This window comes from Elephas maximus, chromosome 15 (assembly GCF_024166365.1).
Source record: "Elephas maximus indicus isolate mEleMax1 chromosome 15, mEleMax1 primary haplotype, whole genome shotgun sequence".
In the NCBI taxonomy this organism is placed as follows: Eukaryota; Metazoa; Chordata; class Mammalia; order Proboscidea; family Elephantidae; genus Elephas; species Elephas maximus.
Genome location: NC_064833.1, coordinates 60,474,086 through 60,489,152, shown reverse-complemented (window position 1 = coordinate 60,489,152; position 15,067 = coordinate 60,474,086). Strand labels below are relative to the sequence as shown.

Here is a 15,067-nt window from a genome sequence, read left to right as displayed (position 1 = left end):
GCTCCTTGGGTAGGGCGGTAGCTTCCCCAGTTTCTTCGGAAGGGGCTTCCCAGCCCCTCTGTAACCTCATCAACCAGCCAGGGCTCTATACATCACAAACTCACAGTCGCCTCCTGCATGTGCCTTTGCTGGTATCATTTATGCCTGGAATGTTCCTCCCCCCGTCCTCCAGACCACTTAGCTCAGTCCTGCCCACCCATCTCAGTAAGTCTTGCTCATTTCTTTCTGTCCTTAAATTCTGCCCAGTTCATTTAACATCAAATATTATATTACCTGGCCTACATGGGGTGAGGAGTCTTTGAAAGGTGCAAACAGTTCAATGCTTGGTTGCTACCGGAAGTTTGATGGTTTCAGCCTGCCCAGAGGCACTTTAGGAGAAAGGCCTGGCAAGCTACTTCTGAAAAATCAGCCACTGAAAACGTGATGGTATACAGTTCTACTCTAATACACACGGGGTCACCACGAGCTGGAATCGACTTCACGGCAACTGGTTTTGGTTATTGGAGTGAATCCTCTTTTTTCCCATGTTTCAAACTGTAACACTTCTGGCTCTTCCCATCTCTTCATTTATCCCATCCAAACCAGCAATCTATCTGATGCGTAACTCAGAGACATAAACTCCTGGGCTCAGCTCTGCCCTTCTTCCTCTTGGGAGTGAAGCTGGTCTCTGGGAATACGAGCTCTCCTCTGATCCTTGATACCATAAACATGAGCTGATCCTCTGGGCCACAAAAGGCCTGCCCCGGCCACGGTGGCCTGTGCTTAATTCTGGGGTTCCAGAAACCCTGGTGGCTGGCGTAGTGGTTAAGTGCTATGGCTGCTAACCAAAAGGTCAGCAGTTTAAATCCACCAAGTGCTCCTTGGAAACTCTATGGGGCAATTCTACTCTGTCCTGTAGGGTTGCTGTGAGTCAGAATTGACTCGACAGCAATGGGATTGGTTTAGCATTTTGTGTTAGCAGAACAAATAAATTCTGTCCTCTAACCTGGCTTTTACAAGTAATAAAGGTGGCATTTTAGCTTTATCTGCCAATTATTATATCCTATCTCTTAACTTTTTCAGAACTTAGGAGTGGCAGAGGGGTGTCATTATTGGGGATTTCATCAAAGACCCTAGCATCACTCATAATGTAAATATACTAATACTGATTAAACCAAAAACCAAACCCGCTGTCGTCGAGACAATTCTGACTCATAGTGACCCTAAAGGACAGAGTAGGACTGCCCCATAGGGTGTCCAAGGAGTCACTGGTGGGTTCGAGCTACTGACCTTTTGGTTAGTAGCCAAGCTCTTAACCACTGCACAACAAGGGTTAAAAATTGATGTGCAATTGTGTCCTATATCCCTGACTGCACAAAGTTTTGGGATGGCAGGGTCATATCTCATAAGCCTTTGCAGCCCAGTGCTTTTATCACAATGCCCAACACACAGTAAAAATAAATTCAAATACCTTTCATCATGGATACATCATCTAATTCAGAATACATGGAGAGGATTCAAAACTAAGAACTATAATACTGTGATTCCAGCTAATGGTTATGGTTTTATTAATGTATTTTTGGTATCACTTATCAGCAGGATTAGCATAAAGTTAATATAGGCAGGATTAGTATAAAGTTAATACACGCTACACGCAGTGATCCTGCAGAGTAAATTTAATCGTACATTGAGCAAGAAGAAAGAAAGATAAGGCATATACTGAGCAATTTTCTTCATCAAAACCCGTAAGATCTCATTTCAACTGAACCCTGTCATTAAATCTGCAGCATATCTCAGAGTGAATTTTATATGATATATACCCTAATCTAATTTTCAAAGCATGATGGAAATCCATCAAAGTTTTCCTTTGCCTACGTTTTAAACCTTTGTATTATATGCTCTATTATCCTTTGCTGATTCCTATTCACATATGCATAGAAGTTATTAATGTACATTCTTTCTAAGAAATAATAGAGTATTTAGCTGTCTAAGTATATGCTTCTGAGTGCCACTCTCCATGGAAAAACAAAAGTAAATTAAATACCCAAAGAAATTACAATTATGTCAAAACAAATGCAATGTTCCAAAAAACTTTATAGGTCAAAAAATTTGTGATTACTGATTTTTCTTCAATTTATAACACACTTGTTTTTTTTTACTTAAATATGCATTATTGAATGCAGGTATTAAACATTATATAACAACACAAATAAAGTTAGTAATAATGCTTCCTTATAAAAAGCCATTCCAGTTTTCAAAGACAAGTCACACATTTTTACTTTGACTATCACAGTCACTCATCATACTGACAGAGCAAACATCAGCAGACTTACTCTATAAATGGGGAAATTGAGGCTCAGAGAGGTTCACTAATGTTCCTGAGTACTGGCGGGGCTGGTACTCCCAGTAGTTAATCATCCATTTGGAGATTCGATAAATAATTATTGAGCACCTAATATACAACATAGCCACTGTTGGGACTGAGGACAGAGAAGATCCCTGCTTCCCTGGTCTCCCCCCAGGTTGGTCTATTTGGACATAAGACCAGTCATCAATAAGCTTATGGCACATTCAGCATACTATTTTTACTTTACTATGGATAAAAACCAAAAATAAGTTTACAAATATTCTTCCTATATAAGCAAAGACTGCCTTAAAATTCATACAGCTTAATCATTTATTTTAATAATTAAGAACATGTGTGATTGTTACTCCCCAGTGCTCAAGCTAGAATGATAGCGTTTGAATTAAAATTGATACTTCAAATTAAAAATATCCTTTGACATTTTTCAATGAATCATTTAATCTTATATCAAATGAATGAGAATTTAATCACATAAATTAGCCGGTCTCATTCATATACCAAAATGTCAGAATGTATCTAATGAAACAAACGTAGATATAAGCATTCACAGGAATAGTGATGAGAAGGTTGCTGGAGAAGACAAGACCCTCTCCGAAATTCGATTTTTTGTTTTACTTATCTAAAAGAATAGGGATCTGTAAGTCCCAATACCACTCTGCAGTTCTCGAGCCACAATTTTTTTAACCTCTTTTTTTTTTTAATTGTGCTTTAAGTGAAAGTTTACAAATCAAGTCAGTCTCTCATACAAAAACTTATACACACCATGCTACATTCTCCCAGCTGTTCTCCCCCTAATAAGACAGCACACTCCTCCTTTCCACCATGTATACCCCCTGTCCACTCAACCAGCTCCTGTCCCCCTCTGGCTTCTCATCTCCCCTCCAGACAAAAGCTGCCCGCATAGTCTCATGTGTATACTTGAGACAAGAAGCTCACTCCTCACCGGTATCATTTTCTGTCTTATAGTCCAGTCCAATCCTTGTCTGGAGAGTTGCTCAAGTCACAATTTTAATGTGAGGTTGCCCTTTCATTGTACAGGCTGTTAAGTTATAAAGTGTGAGAGAGAAAAGACCAATGCTTAGTCCTGAAGTGAAAAGGATGGCACCCACATTTATCTATCTTTGGCCATAAGTTAATTCATGGGTAGTAAACACATTAGATTTAAGGCAGGTTTCCTTCCAAGTAGGAAAACAAATACATAGACAAACAGACAAGCAAACATGTCATAGAGAAACCCAGCAGAGGCAATGATTGGAGAAAAGCAGGTACTTGAGTCAATCAGCCAGTGACTTGATAAGCTGGTGGAACACAGTAGAACATGTGCTCGTTATGAATGACACAGCTACCCACCACTGCGCACCTCCAAAATTTATCAATCTTCTAAAATTGAACAAATACAGAGGTGTGTCAAACTGAATTTTAGTTGTTCCTATCCTTCTACCACTCTTTCTTTCTCTATAGAATTGAAATATTATATTTGTCTTAACGGTACACTTTTCTTGAGATAAAGTATATATTTTTAAAAATCTCTTAATGAATGCAGCCTTATTTCTGATGTAGAGTATATTTCTGTACAATCTGTAATCTGTCCCTGAAATCTCTTAGAATGCTGGGAGAAAGGGCTGTGATGCCAACTTTATCACATGCCCCAGTCAAGTATCATCCTGGTGCCTGAAGGCATTGGTCTCTTATGTAAAACAAGCACTGTGGTATCAGAGTCCCTGTTAGACTTGATAAGAGGAAATAGAAAAGTGAGAATGCAGAGAAGTCTTTGTTTATATAAATCACTGTCAGGTGCACTTAAAAAACTATTTAATGCTTTTTGAAACCATGAGGCACCAAACTGTCACGTAAATCACTAGAGAATGATACGTGTCCTTGTGCATGTCTCTATTTGGGTAGGGTTAGTTAAAAATCTCAATCTTCTGTTCAAATTTCACCATGTTCTGTGGTGTATCATACACACATTAGATTTTGGCCATGCAGAAAAAACAGCAGAAGAGGCCTAATAAACAAAAGGATTTTAATCTGAAAGTCCATCTTCAAGTCTGTCATTAGGAGTAGTGAATGTATTGTCCAACATAGAACAATGAGAAAATGAAGGTTATGAAGTTCTTAAGACAAATAAGTCACAACAATTTTTAGAAAGTTACACAACTTTGTAGAAAACAGAAAAACCAGTGAACATTAAACTCTATTTATTGTACTGTAAAATTTCCTTTGATCTTTAATTTATAGAAACATCTACAAAGTTGTCATCTGTGAATACTGTTATGTACCATTTTCAGTTACTGCATCAAATATGTATTTCCATGTATCAAAAATAGTTTGCATATGTCATTTAAAAATTATATTTTATATCCTTAGTTGTTTCCTCACTGTTGAGGCAAGTAGTTTCCAAATTTTCATTTTTACAAAAATGTGTTGTTATGAATATTTGTACTCTAGTCTCAATAACATTATGATAGAAAACACAGCATCCTAGAGAACCAAAAAAAAAAAAAAAAAAAAAACCAAACCCACTGCTGTTGAGTCAATTCCGACTCATAGCGACCCTACAGGACAGAGCAGAAATGCCCCATAGAGCTTCCAAAGAGCGCCTGATGGATTCGAACTGCTGACCTTTTGGTTAGCAGCCGTAGCACTTAACCACTATGCCACCAGGGTTTCCTCCTAGAGAACAGCCACTTGTTTATCAATGTTGATATTACTCTTCTACCACTTAGCTAACTGGAGCACTTGTGAGTGACAAGGACATCAGATAATCCAACAGAGATCAGAGGTGCTTATCATACATAATTAACAAGCATAACATGGTGGTGGCAATGATAATGATAACATCAAGGACTACTACCACCACAATTTCCTGAGCGCCCACCATGCTCCGAATGCTTTGCAAACCTTATTGCTACTCCTTACAATGACTTTTGTAGTTACTGACAGTTAACTTCAACCTTGGTACTCTGAACAGTGGCCCTTAGAATCTTCTTGTTCTTGCGAAGTAAGACACCCATTCATGAATGAAGGAGGGTTAAGTGTTTCCGAGGGGTTAAGTGACTCACCTAAAGGTATACAACCTTCATTAAGTCGCACTTCTAAGAGAATCCTCTCTCTCTTTGCATTGCCATGAACTGCCTAGTAATGAGAAACAGATCCCTGGCTGGGACTATGTTTGCGAAATCCTATTCACTGAAGCCCTGAAAGTGATTTTGAGGTGAGACCTTGTAGCAAGATTTTTCCATGCCACCCTCTGGCTTCAGTGGGAGGCCTGCCATGGGCACCACTACCACCAGCAGAAGGAACAGTAAAACCGTAACAGCAGCAGCGACCACCACCATTGCAAGAGGCCAGCTGACAAGCAGGGCGATGAGGCCATATTTTAGCTTAATGTCCTTAACTACTTACTTTTTTCTTTAAGTATTTCAGCTATTTTGTAGTCTGATATGTGGGTGACGTTTTTCTCTAAATCAGAATGTAAAATCATCTTTAGTTTGACAGTAACTGAGCTGCTACATTGCTTCTTTACATGTCTGATCAAAATATAGCTCTAGAAAGTCTACAGATAATTTAAATTTCAGGAAGTATTTGGAGAAGCTTATTAATGCATTACACAACCATTAACCAAGAAAAATACTAATCTTTAAGATCACTGTTGAGCATGGGGAGCTATTATCATTAGGATTATTTTGTGAACTAGCCCAAAACCTTATGTTACACAGAGGCTAATGTCTTTGCTCAATGGATTAGAATTAATTTATGACCTCTGCTTTTGACTTAATGCTATAAACATCTCTGTTGTTCCTGAAAAACAAAGACTGCTCCCGCATGATTTTTAGGTAGGGAAATTGAAATTGAAGTACTAAGAAAATATTTGCTGGAGGAGACAAATGCCCAGATCAAAGACGCTAAGACACCGAATGGATATTTATTATCCAAACTAATCCTTTTATATTTCAAAGCTTATTTATTTTTACTATGCTCTTCAATAGTTATTCTAGCATAAATTTAAATTCATAAAAAGAGAATGCAGAGTTAACAGTGTCAAGAGCTTTAAAGTAATATTCAAGTAACGCAGATGAGGATTAAAAAGCATTTGTTATCTTTCATGGTCGCTGGCACATATATGTTGCAGCTAAATTTTCCAGCCCTGGAGGTTTACTGGCAGGCATTTGAGCCACGTTAGTTAAGTTCTGGCATTGTGGTGCATGCTGGTGCAACTGTCTAAAAAACAAGGAAGTTGGTCTGCACCACATTTGAGCGTTGAGGGCCATTGGCATGAGGGGATGCTTCCCGGAGGAGTGACTGTGTGGAACTCTTGTGCTTTTGGCTTCCGTACATCCAGATAAGGCTTCCAAGTATGTTTACTATTCCCTTCGTGTTAGTGGGAAGGTATGGTTTCTGGCACTTAGAAATATTCAAGTAAATGAATTATTTTTGGTGTGAAAACAGTTTATGATGTACTTCCTGGGCCACGGTACTGATAGGTACTATGTATGTGATGAGATTTATGGAACATGGGACTGATATGGACCACATGTATGATGTGCTTCATGGAACATGGGACCAATATGGACTGCTTGTATTAGTCACCTCCCTGATGATATCTTTTATAAAGTGCTCACTATAAAGTTGAGTAAGGTACTTTATGGTTTAAGGGTAACCAGGAAGTGTGATACACTTCCTGGACCACAGTACTAATACATACCACGTTTGTGATGTACTTCTTTGAACATGGTACTGATAAGGACTGCTTGCAATAGGCACCTCATTTCTTCAAATAATAAAAAACTACCAACAAACAATGATTCAGCAGGCATTCCATCTGTGAATAAACATGGCATCACCGAAAAATAAAAAAAGAAAAAAAAATGAATTTATCCATGAAAAGGTTTCTGAATATGTCCTTCAGATGAACCAGAAAAATGATAATCTAATGTTAGCATTTTAACTCCACCCAGCCCCTGGCCAATGCGGCCCTGCATAAAGAACTGAGATTTAATTTTTAAGCATTAATGATAAATAATTAATGATGCCACTTTAAAGGGACAACTCAATAAATCAAGTAGCCATGCTCTCTTCAGTATATTCAAATAATGAAAGTACAAAATTGTCCAATATTCTGACTTTACAGCATTCCTAAATTGACTCATGAAACATTCTCTAACATTGAGAAATGAATCCATCTACATGGCTTACTTGATAAAAAAATAGAGGCCTATAAATATTTATCTCTCATTGAATACAATTTATGGCAACTCCTAAAAGACTGTAAAGGAAACCGCTGGTCTAATTGCAGGTGGGGTAGAGAATACAAGAAACATTAATGTTGGTTACTTAAAAGCTTAGGTTACTGTCCTCAAGGGGATCAATAGACAGGACTTGGAGACAGATTAGGCATGAGCAATAAAAGGGAGAAAAGCATCTTGGAGAAAAGCATCTTGGGTAAAAGGTGGTGCTGTTAACTGGAATAGGAAATTCAGGAGGAGAAACTGATTCCACAGTGGAAAATACACACGAAAATTGTAGTTTGGTAAATGTTGCTTTTAAGCTGAATGTTGGAAACCCTGGTGGCGTAGTGGTTAAGTGTTATAGCTACTAACCAAAGGGTTGGCAGTTCAAATCCGCCAGGTGCTCCTTGGAAACTCTATGGGACAGTTCTACTCTGTCCTATAGGGTAGCTATGAGTCAGAATCGACTCAATGGCACTGGGTTTGTTCTTTTTTGTTTTGGTGGGACATGAAGGTAGAGAAATTTGGTGAGTAGCTAAATTTATGAATCAAGATCTCGGGAGAAAGGTTGAAAGTAGTGAGCAATATCTGGGGTATGCAAATGTTTTTAGTAGAGGACAGGAGAGTAAATATTTCAGGCTTTGCAGGTCACACAAGCCTGTTGCAACTACTCAACTGTGCTGTTGCAGCACAAAAGCAGTCACAGAAAATAGCTACACAATGAGCATCGCTGTGTTCCAATAAAACTTTATTTACAAAAACGGGGTAGGCCAGATTTGGTCCAAGGGTTGTACTTTGCCAACCCCTGAATTAGATGATAAATGAAGCCCTGGGAAATGGATAAGATCACTGAAGAAGAATGTATGGAAGACAAATTAATATGATATGAAACTTGAAAACATCTACATATAATTATGAATTTCTATTCAGTTCAGTAAACACAAGGTATTGACTTGTAATCAGACCCCACCCCCCAAAAAAAACCCATTGCCATCAAGTGTAATCAGAGAGGCAGTTCAAAAATCCTGAATCTGATTTATACTGTGTGTGAAACTGCGTGAGTTTTTTAACCTCTGAGCCTCAGTTACCTTGACTACGAAATGAGGATAGGGATGCCAACAGTTAACCCTAGGCACAGTGCTAAAGGATACGAACTATTCCTACCAATTCTCAGAACAAGGCATTATTGTTGTTGTTGTTAGCTGCTGTTGAGTCAATTCTGACTCATCATGGCAACTTCATGTGGGCAGAGAACTGTTCCATAGGGTTTTCAAGGCTGAGACCTTTTGGAAACAGATCGCCAGGCCTGTCTCCCAAGGCACCTCTGGGTGGGTTCAAACTGCCTGTCTTTCAACTAGTAATCAAACACTTAACCATTCGCGCCACCTTGGGACTCCTTAGGTACTGTTATCTCCTCTTTTTATAAATGAGGACACCCTGGCACAGAAGAACAAAAGAACACGCCCAAGTGATACAGCCTTAAGTGGTGGAGGTCTGGTTCCAGCCCAGGCAGTCTACCCTAGACCCCTTGCTCTTAATCATACCTGCACCTCAAAATGTCACAATGAGGAGTAGATAAGAGAAAGTGAAGCCTTTTATTATAGTGCTTTGTGTGTAGAAAGAACCCAATAAGTAGTGGCCATTATTATTATTATTAACCCTGAACGAGGTTAACAGGCTAAGGATACAATGATGAGTAAAAAAAAAATGATGAGTAGGACACTTAAATTCACTGAATTTCAAACATCAGCTTTAAAAGGGGAGTGGGGGGAGTGGGGCGGAGTGGGGTGAGGGGGGCATTAGGGAAGGAAATAGTATCAGCTTTCATTACTTTCTGCCTGGCATTTGTTTGTTTTTACCAATCATTTCTTATAAGGTTTGGTTTATTTTTATTTGTGTGCATACATAGAAACTTCCAGAAGGATGATTTCTATGTGTTGCTGGTGTTCAAACCTGATGTACAAATACACAGGTTCCTCTTTTAGGACCATGGCAGATATGTTTTCACAAGCATTTAGTCTTGGCAAGAACTGGGATTAGAGTTTTGGAAAAAAATTAATAAAAAAGGGTTGGGTAGGGGGAGCTTCAACAAAGACATTTCTGGCCAGCATCCACTAAAGTCCAGCTCAAATCTCCCTTCATTGCAAAGAGTTCTATGATTCCTTCCCTGATCCTCTTCTCTTGGCACATTTTTGATATTTCTTAGGGCAGTATTTCCTGTTAACAGTTTATGTTGTTCCTGAATAAAGAGTCCCTTGACTGATGGGATTGGACTTTTTACTTTTCTTGATATGTGAAACATTGGCTAGCACAGGGATTAACATATGTGGTATTAAGAAGTACAAAAGAAGGTCATTAACCCAAATGAAGTTAAAACCAGTTCTTAAATTTTCTATAAGAAGAAGGACCCTGCAATGCCTACCAATAAAATGGGTAAAGTATTCAGATCTGAAAGAAGAGGCATGGAAGGCATAAATAAGAGAAAATATAAAGGTTAGATTATGTAAGGGCAAACTGCATTCATAGCATTAAAAAAGGTATCTGCTTATTTCTGTAAGTATTCTGTATATAACTACATACCTATTCCTTTAATAACTATCAGCATCTTAAATACATACTTTATTGCATAAGGACTAAATAAATGTCAATGTTTGCCAGCACAGCACAAAATTCAAATATGCCTTGGGGGCTATGTTAATGCCAGGGTACTAAAAAGACCAGTATTTACAGCATAAAACATTAAGCATAGTCCCTACTCAGAAGACAGATGGGACCCTATAGATAGACACCAAGGGGTCCTCGGTCAACTTTGGGAAGGCGGGTAAACTACCTGCAATTATATGCAATACTTTTCTCTGCATGGGCCCTTCAGTGACACAGCCTAGAATTATCTTTAGATCCTTAAAGGAGTCTATTACCTCCTCAAAAGCTAGGTCAAGCTCTACAAAATGGCCTCTCTAAAGCACATTTTCAATCTGCCCTAGTGGCACAGCTGGAAACCCTGGTGGCATAGTGGTTAAGTGCTACTGCTGTTAACCAAAAGGTCAGCAGTTTGAATCCACCAGGTGCTCCTTGGAAACTTTATGGGCAGTTCTACTCTGTCCTATAGGGTCGCTATGAGTCGGAATTGACTTGATGGCAATGGGTTTGGTTTTTATTTTTTTAGTGGCACAGTGGTTAAGAACTTGGCTGCTAACCAAGGTCAGCAGTTTGAATCCACTAGACGCTCCTTAGGAACCCTATGGGGCAGTTCTACTCTGTCCTATAGGCTCGCTGTGAGTTGGAATTGACTGGACAGCAACCGGTTTTGTTTTTTTGCTGGTTTAATTTTAAAAAGAATAGAGAACTAGGTTATTAATCCAAATTAGGCAAGTGAATATTTGTGTCTGCTCCACCCACTGGCATTAGATCGAAACTCAAAATTCTGTCCATTAGTGAGAAGCCAAGTTACTTTCCCACCGTTTACTCAGGGAAACATACCCTTTTAACCTAGAATTTTTAAATAATTCAGTGTTCAGGGATCTGAGGTATCTTTTTATAGAACTCAAACAGTCAATAAATACCCCAAGAGTTGAGCATTTCTGCAATGCTTAACTACTAATTACTATACCTTACTTGTAAATTAATCTGTAGAATTAATTCTAATTTAATAGATCAAAGAACATAGAATATTCTATAAGAATACTTTGGTTTTTAAGATTTTTTTGAGGTGAATTACAGCAAGTTGATGGCAAAATTAAGGTAAGAATTGAGAATTCCTACTCTTCAATTCATGGGCAAAAATCTATTCTTTTTTAAATGAAAAGCTTCTTAGCATCTCTTGGGAGAGAGCCCTATTCTTTCCTTAGAACAAAATAAATTTCTCTCAGGGACTGGATTTTTAGGAACTTTATGGCACTTACAAAAGGCTTTTGATATATCCCCCTGCTAATTTAATTTCCTGCCTTTTCTCCGTTAATAGCCAGGACCAATTGGAATACTTTTTCCATATTATTGAAAATCAGTGCACAGAGCTGCATTAATGCTGTGAGGCCATTAAAGTACAAGAGGTTACTACTTTGAAGTGTAAAAGATGGTTGAAAATGAGCTGACCTTCTGAAATTAGGAATTAAGTAGCAATGGCTCTGGGAGAATGGGATTCAAAAGGTATTTTCTGTTTTACCTGAAACTGTCCAATGAACATTGTCTCTGATGACCACAGAACTAACATTTCCTTATGTTAACATCAGGCTCTTCAGCAGCTTCTTCTCACCCTGAAAGAATAGCTTCATTCATGCATATTCCAATTTATATCTGTTTTGCATAAATGAAGCAGACTTCGTAGGAAAGATTTGATTCATTATCATGTAAAATACAGCCATTAGCAGAAAAATCTAGTAACTCTTTTCCCAGACACAACAAGATAGACTGTCAGGCTACAGGGCATGAGTTGGGAGATGAGAGGTGGAGTGTTCCTGTAAGAAGGAAGCCTTTATCCTTTAAGAGGTATTCACAGGGGTGTATTAAATAATAGGACCAAAAATGGAAGTTACAACTGGCCATTCCTTGAGTCTATAGTCAAAAGCAGAAAATTCTATCTGATTAACCCTTAGCGTTAACACCGGTGTAGGTAATTCTTAACTGTGTATATATTTTTCTTAAGCTTTCTGTGGTTAAAAAATTGGATAGGATTCATTTGCCACAAATGCCTGTCATGCTAACGTATTAGATGTGTTATCATCATCCTACCAATCAGATACCACAATGAAGAAGTAACTGCTGGCTGATGACGCAAAGGCAGGACACTAAGTACCACAGGATTCCAGGGCACTGGGAGGCAAGGACAAATCCTGGCTCTGGGCACTGATGATGATCAAGGGTGAGCAATAAGGGAAAATCCAGAAAGAAGCAGATTAACAGAGCAAACATTTAATGAATGCCTATCAGATGTCAGGTACTGTGTTAGGCACAGGGAACACGGGGTGAACAAAACAGCCAAGGTCTCCGCTACTTCCTCACAGGTGAAGACTGACGATAGACACTGAAGTATCAGATAAACCAAGCCAGCTGCCATTAGCTCAATTCCGACTCATGGTGACCCCATATGTGTCAGAGTAAACCATGCTCCGTAGGGTTTTCAGTGGCTGATTTTCCAGAAGCAGATCTCCAGGCTTTTCTTCTGACGTATCTCTGGGTGGGCCTGAACCTCTAATCTTTCAGTTAGTTGCAGAGTATGTTAACCATTTGCACCACCCAAGGACTCCAACGTATCAGATTGGGAAAATAAGTTTAAAAGGTAAAACAGGAAAAAAAGTCTTGGGGGTTTCCTAAGCCCAGGTGCTTAGGGCAGTTCTCGCTCAGGAAGTAACCTTTATGCTGAGGTCTAAAATTACAAGAAGGAGGCACCCTCTAGGCTTCTAACCTATAACAACGGTTTTTGGTGGGAAAAGGGTAACAGATGGCAAATTGGAGGCAAATGATTCAGTGTAGTAATTCAGTAGTTTTCACCATTCTCTGTGTGCTTGAGGCACATTTTCAGCTGTTAAAACATTTTTCAGATTATACAAAGCAATTCAAAATCAATCAACAATAATCACAATTCAGTCACTAATGACAATTCAGCTAACAATGTCTCAGTCTGTGAAAGCACCCACACTCACCCCAGGAGTCACCAGTTCGCCTTCAATTCTGAGTTTCTATTTGCAGCATATTCCACACTCTCATACACTCTGGAGGCAAATGTCTTACTTAAACAGGAGCTCTTTCTTTAACAGAGGTTCAAGAACACACTACATTCCTTTGCCTATACTTGCTCTTCAGTCTGTATCATACCAAATAATCTGTCTGGCTTAATATCTGTCTAACAATACCTTTAACTGTATATACATGTATGTGTGCTTGTATATGTATTTCATACGCATTATATGTATTCAAAGAAGCCCTGGAGGTGCAGTGCTTAAGCACTTGGCTGATAACAGAACTCACCAGTCTGAACCCACAGGCCACTCCACAGGAGAAAGATGTGGCAGTCAACCTCCTTAAATGTTACAACTTTGGAAACCCTATGGGGCAGTTCTACTCTGTGCTATAGGGTCACTATGAGTCTGAATTGACTCGACGGTGTAACAAATGCCACTCGGGTTCTTGTCTTATTAGCCGATTGAAATAAGACTGATTGCAAGGGACAGAAATTGGCAAGTTTATTGTCTGCGCATACAAGGAGCGCGTGGGGTCTAGTGACCGTAAGGCCACGTGCTCCCTGACTAAGGGGGCTGGGGAGCTTTTTGTTTCCAATGGTGTCGGAGGTTGGGTTTGGTACCGGGAACTCTCTGCCCTTAGCCCCTCTCATGCCCATATTTGGGAGCACGGGGTGGGGGGTGTCAGTTGAAGGATGTGATTTCTTCAATCTGTGCATGCTTCAAGGTGTAACTCGGGCTAGTTCAGTGGACAGAGCCACTACCTGCTGAGACTTCCTTAAAAATGTTCCTCAAAACAAGCTTGTGGTTAGCAAGACAAAGAGGGGGAGAAGGGGTGTTGACTGGGGTTTTCAATATGGCTGAGCAGCCTGTTTCAAGGGCAATGAGTCTGGTTTTTTTGACTATATATTCAGCTGTGGAAAAAATACATTTTAAACATTTGTATTTGGCAGCACACCTTTGTGCTATGGAGCATTGAGCGGGCAATGGTGAAAAATCATGTTAGTGAAATGGCAGACCCTGGTGTGCCACTCCAACAGTTTCTAAGTTTTCTGGCTACCCCATTATGAAGCATTTCTAATTTCTCACAGAATTCTCAACTTCTTGTTTTTTCCTCTATATGAGGTATTGAAAAGTTTTTCTTTTTTTCTCTTAGTTAATTCTTCATATTTAAAAGCACCAGAGACACGGTTAACTTGGTACTTTTACTGGTGGTCTCACGGCTATATTGAAAATCTATTTTAGAAAACATTAAGACATTAAGAGAGCTTCCTGGTAGGCAAAGTGCAATACCATACAGAAAGTTTAGTTATTTACTTTAAAATCTACTAAATAAAGGGAGAAGGGGAAGAGGAAGAAGAAAGTGAAAGGAAGGAAATATTTAGGTGGTGGAATAACTGAGCACTCCCCCCTTCCTCCCACTCATGAATAACAATCGAGCGACTTAGTATTTTAAAATTAAGAACAAAAACCCTACTTGGAGCTGGGCCATTTCTCCTGGTGAGCCTGGAAGAGCCATTTACAGTCTGTGTGATGTCTCTTCTATTCAGGCAGACTCAGACAGGGCCTTTAGTGCTTCTTAGGTGCTTGGCACAATACTGACGAGGAGATGGACAGTCTTGTATTCCCAAAGTGGCATGCTCATAAGAAAAATATCCTTTTCCTTGTCATGAAAAGGACTATAGGCAGCAGTCACAGCTGTTTCTGATGGGAAAAGAAGCTATAATCAGAGCATCTCCATTTTGCCCTTGCTGTTAGCCTGACCAAGAGCTCTGTGTGATGGAGGGAAATTCTTTCTCCATGGGTGGGGACAGTGGTTT

General features: G+C 39.3%; 1 protein-coding gene across 7 annotated transcripts in view; it reads right to left on the bottom strand.

Annotated features, from left to right (window-relative positions):
* PAG1 (phosphoprotein membrane anchor with glycosphingolipid microdomains 1) overlaps positions 1 to 15,067 on the bottom strand; it is a 200,697-nt gene that overhangs the window by 105,911 nt on the left and 79,719 nt on the right. For 2 of the 7 annotated variants that reach the window (XM_049854471.1, XM_049854472.1), the window contains exon 3: positions 14,725 to 14,951. The exons of 4 other annotated variants lie outside the window; for them this stretch is intronic. The gene's annotated coding sequence lies outside the window, so the exon portion shown is untranslated. Of the gene's footprint in view, positions 1 to 7,049; positions 11,235 to 14,724; positions 14,952 to 15,067 lie in introns of those variants that run through there. One more of the 7 variants, XM_049854477.1, reaches the window with a different exon arrangement.